Genomic DNA, 5559 nt, shown 5'->3' on the forward strand with positions numbered 1-5559 from the left:
CAGGATCTCCCTGTACTTAGCAGCATTCATCTTCCCATCATTCTGACCAGATTTCCAGTCCTGCTGCTGAGAAAGCATCCCCATAGCATGATGCTACCTCCACCATACTTACAGTGTTACCTAGCTGATGCACGGTATTAGATTTACACCACATGTACCGCTTAGTGCTTAGGCCAAAAAGTACCACTTTAGTCTCATCCCACCATAAGGTCTTCTTCCACATCCTTACTGTATCTTCTCACTGATGCTTTCCAATGTCTGTATGGGCAAGGATATGCTTCTTTTCTTCAGCCAGGGCTTCTTCCTTGCCACTCTTCCATAAATACACTTCTTATGCAAGGATTAGAGGAGCCTCTCTTACAAGTGCCATTCTTCTCCAGCGACCAAGTCTAGAGGGACAGCCTGACCTAGACAGTATGGCTGTGGTTTCATACTTTTCCAGTTTTTCACAAAGGACTGTGCTGAGTTCAAAGTATGTTCAATGCCTTTGAGACAGTCTCCTACCCTTCCCCAGATTCGTGCTTCTCTATTATCATTTTCTTGACTTGCCTTGAACGCTCTTTTATCTTCACTTTGGTTTGGTCTGTTGAAAGTATACTATTGGACCTTTCACAGAGAGGGGATATTTATTCTTATGAATTCATTGAAAGCAGATGATCCTCCAGTTGTCTACATTCACAAATAGGGTGAGTTGGTATGGTAATATTCTCTGTTGTACCTGAGGATAGCTAGTGCAGTAATTACAAAGGGGATAAATACTTCTATCAGTCTCGCAATTCTGGTTTTAATTTTTAGTAAATTTTTGATAGGTTTGGGAATTTTTCTTTTGATTTGACATGATGCACAATGGTTAGCAGATTAGCTCAAAAAATCTTACTTCAATGTATTTTAACTTTAGAAAACGAGACAGTAAAAGGTAAAGATAGTTGTAGGGGCTGAATACTTTTTCAAGGCACTGTGTTGGTGTGCATTACACGTTCCAACAAACTTTGGAGAAAGATAGAGAAATCTGGAGGTTCTTATGTGTATCTGACAATACAGGAGTTATGAGTGCCAATAGATGTGAGTGGCAGACACATAGAAACATAGAAAATAGGTGCAGGAGTAGGCCATTCGGCCCTTCAAGCCTGCACAGCCATTCAGCATGATCATGGCTGATCATCCCAGAACCCTGTACCTGCTTTCTCTCCATACCCCCTGATCCCTTTAACCACAAGGGCCATATCTAACTTCCTCTTAAATATAGCCAATGAACCGGCCTCAACTGTTTACTGTGGCAGAGAATTCCACAGATTCACCACTCTCTGTGTGAAGAAGTTTTTCCTCATCTCTGTCCTAAAAGGCTTCCCCCTTATCCTTAAACTGTGACCCCTCGTTCTGGACTTCCCCAACATTGGAAACAATCTTCCTGCTTCTAGCCTGTCCAATCCCTTTAGAATTTTATACGTTTCAATAAGATCCCCCCTCAGTCTTCTAAATTCCAGTGAGTATAAGCCTAGTCGATCCAGTCTTTCTTCATATGAAAGTCCTGCCATCCCAGGAATCAATCAGGAATCAACCTTCTCTGTACTCCCTCTATGGCAAGAATGTCTTTCCTCGGATTAGGGGACCAAAACTGCACACAATATTCTAGGTGCAGTCTCACCAAGGCCTTGTACAACTGCAGTAGAACCTCCCTGCTCCTGTACTCAAGCCCTTTTGCTATGAATGCCAACATTTGCCTTTTTCACCTGTACCTGCATGCCCACCTTCAATGACTGGTGTACAAAGACACACAGGTCTCGTTGCCCCGTTCAGATAATAATCTGTTTTCCTGTTCTTGCAACCAAAGTGGATAACCTCACATTTATCCACATTAAATTGCCCACTCACCTAACCTATCCAAGTCACCCTGCATCCTCTTAGCATCCTGCCCAGTTTCGTGTCATCCGCAAACTTGGAGATGCTGCATTTAATTCCCTCGTTTAATCTCAGCAGTGAGCCTTGCAGTACCCCACTAGTCACCATTCTGAAAAGGTCCCGTTTACTCCCACTGTTTGCTTCCTAAGCATGGGCCCATCCGGGATTTGAACCCGGGACTTCTTGCACCCTAAGCGAGAATCATACCCCTAGACCAATGAGCCTACACAATTCTACATTTAGAATAGATCTTTCATTGTCCCTCGACAAAGAGATAATCAGTTTGGACAACAACCTTGTACATTTATCTGCCCATAGTGACAGAAATTGATCTTACAGACATGGTACATTCCTGATACTTCCCAAACACTTTCAAATTGTGCATAGCTAATAGAGCCTGGTGTGTGCAGCTTTCAAACTAATGAATGTTTGCATGTTAGAGCCATGAAATCTACTCCAAGACTATAGATAGGATAATTTACAAGCATTCTATATGGAGCTAAAGTTGCAAAATTAAAATCAAAGTAAATTTGTTACTGAAGTACATATACTGTATGGCACCATATACTATCTTGAAACTCATTTACTCGCAGGTACAGAGGAAAATCAAGACATTCAATATATTTTATGAAAAACTACCTAAATAAACATTGACAAACAACCTAAAAGAAGACAAATTGTGCAAAGAAAATTAGCTACATTATAAATGTTTCTATGAAACGAATGAGGCATCAAATTTCCTGCTCTGACTTTGCTCCTACGTTTAGTCTTCAGTGTTAGACACTATTGCGACTACACTTTGAAGTACATTATTGAACATCGTGGGTGATCTGAGGTTATAAAATGTCTGACTTCATAAATGCTGTTCTTCCTTCTTTGTGTTGTGTGTTCACATAAATTTGCAGTACGTTGCGAGTAAATGCCATCCATTAAAGACAGAACTTGTTCCTTCCATTGTGCTTCCCTTGTAAAAGGAAATCATGCAAATCGGAATCAGCAACCCAGGAATATCCACTCAGAGTGGTGCAAACAATAAAGCCTTGTATGGAGTCATTTGTATTCCGGCTTTGCTGTGGAGCAAAGAAATAACTTAAGGTTCAAAAACGAGAGAAAATGTTATATTTGAATATAAAATAACACTCTGAATTTTTTTCAGTGTAGAAACATATAATCAATCTATGCATATAACCTATCCCACACATTTATTTATCTCGTGTTCATCTTGTGTTCTCAATATTTATTGTTTATTTATTTCTTATTGTTTATTTCTCTCACCTCAAGCAGGTAAAACCTGAGATACAGGCATAACCAAACGCCCTCATTTCTCAATCTAGTGGTGTTTAGTATTGCGACTTTCTGTAGATTTACATAAACATGTATTACAGTGTAGGCCTAATTTTTTAATGCTATTGTTTAATGATTTTGGATGAAAATGTTGTAGATATTACTATTGGAACAAAATATACCCTCTTCATGTTCCATAGTCTTTCAATTTCCTCTTTTAATTCAGCATATTTCTGGTGCTTTTCACGCACTGATTTCTGTAGGTAATGTGTGTTTGGAATGGCAGTATCTATTAAGTAAATTGTTCTTGCTCCTTTATTCTGTAATATTATATCCAGACAGTTACTATGGATTTACCTAACTGCAATAATACATTGATCAGAACATAATTCGTAAGACTCTAACTCTAAAACTGGGTCAGACTTGTATTTATAATAAGGTACAGTATCTTTTCTGAGTTTAGATTTTCAAGCAAGACATTGGTGAATGATGCTTGCCTCTTGATTGTGCCTGTGTAAGATTGAGTTAAAATGCTACAGGATCCTGTAAAGCCTTTGAGTGTATCTGGTTTCTCTTTGCTTTTTCTGCATTTAACGCCTTGAATTTGTTGACCTTTATTATGTGTTTTTTGATAATTTTTTGTGTTAACCACATTGCCACAAGGAACCCCTCTGTTTCTAGGAAAAGGTCTCCAACTCTGAGTCAAGCATTCGGTGCTTCCTTGTTGACATTTCATCTGCTCAGATCGTGTGGATGTCTTCCCTAGAGGATCATGCTCTTCCATTGGTTAGCTTTTAGATAGTAGTAATAATAATTATTATTATTTTTGTATTTGCACAGTTTGTTGTCTTTTGCACATTGATTGTGTGTCTGTTTTGTTGGGGTGGTCTTTCATTGATTCTATAGTGTTTCTGGTATTTACTGTAAATGCTCGTGAGAAAATTAATCCCAGTGTTGTATATAGTGACACATATGTACCTTGATGAAGTAATTTACTCTGAACTTTGAATCCACCACTTCTGCTGGCAGCTCATTCCACACTCACACCACCCTCTGAGTGAAAAAGTTCCCCTTCATGTTTTCCGCTTTCACACTTAACCAATTACCTCTAGTTCTCGTCTCACCAAACCTCAGTGGCAAAAGCCAGCTTGAATTTACCCTATCTATACCCCTTATAGTTTTGTTTACCTCTATCAACTCTCCTCTCAATCTCCTACCTCTCAGGAATAAAGTCCTAGCCTATTCAATCTTTCCCTATAACTCAAGTCCTCAAGTCCTGGCAATTTCCTTGTGAAATGTTCTCTGTACTCTTTCAATTTTATTGGTGACCAAAACTGCACGTAATATTTTAAATTAGGTCTCACCAATGTCTTGTTTAACTTCAACAAAACATACCAACTCCTGTACTCAATACTTTGATTTAGGAAAGCCAATGTGCCAAAAGCTTTTTTTCTACTTGTGATGCCACTTTCAAGGAATTATGAATCCGTATTCCCAGATCCCTCTGTTCTCCCGCACTCCTCAGTGTCCTACCGCTTACAGTGTAAGTCTTGCCCTGGTTTGTCCTCCCAAAGTACAAAGCTTCATACTAGTCTGCATTAAATTCCATCTGCCATTTTCACTCCATTGTTACAGCTGATCCAGATCCTGCTACAAATTTGAGTGCCTTCCTCATTGTCTACTACACCCCCTACCATGTTCTCATTCACAAATTTGCTGATCCACTTTACTACATCATGATTCAGATAATTGATATAGATGATAAAGAACAGCAAACCCAGCTCCTACCCCTGCAGCTACAGGCTCCAGTCAGAGAGGCAACCATCTACTACCACTCTCTGGCTTCTCCCACAAAGCCAATGTCTAATCCAGTTCGCTACCTCATCTTGAATGCCAAGTGATTGAACCTTCTTGACCAATCTCCCATGCAGGATATGGTCAAAGTCCATGTGGACAACGTGCACCGCCTTTCTTCATCAACTTTTCTGGTAATTTACTCAAAAATCACTATAAGATTGGTTAGACACGGCCCACTACACCAAAGTCATGTTGACTATCCCTAATCAATCCATGTCAATCCAAAAACTCATATCTGGTGTCTTAGAATACCTTCCAGTAACTTGCCCACTACTGATGTCAGTAGTGGCCTCTAATTATCTGGCTTATTTTGAGAGCCTTTCTGCATTGGACATTGGTAATGTTGTTTACTGCAAGTCCAGTGATTCATTGGAAATGATTCACTGATTCGTTGGAAAGACCAATAGCAGGGGTGCTGTGTTGCCTTGGTTGTGGCGAGGATGAGGCTAAAGTTGCGGGCTTGCCTGCTACAGCTGCGCAGGAGAGGAGTCTCCGAGGTGGTGTGGGCGAGCCTCTATA

The 5559-nt window shown here is 39.9% G+C and overlaps 1 non-coding gene across 1 annotated transcript; it reads right to left on the reverse strand.

Moving 5' to 3' along the window:
• Nucleotides 1–2051: 2051 nt before the first annotated feature.
• On the reverse strand, nucleotides 2052–2123 carry trnap-agg (transfer RNA proline (anticodon AGG)). The gene has a single exon. It is a non-coding gene; the product is annotated as a tRNA-Pro (tRNA).
• Nucleotides 2124–5559: the final 3436 nt, after the last annotated feature.

Source organism: Hypanus sabinus, chromosome 8, assembly GCF_030144855.1.
Source record: "Hypanus sabinus isolate sHypSab1 chromosome 8, sHypSab1.hap1, whole genome shotgun sequence".
Classification (NCBI taxonomy): domain Eukaryota; kingdom Metazoa; phylum Chordata; class Chondrichthyes; order Myliobatiformes; family Dasyatidae; genus Hypanus; species Hypanus sabinus.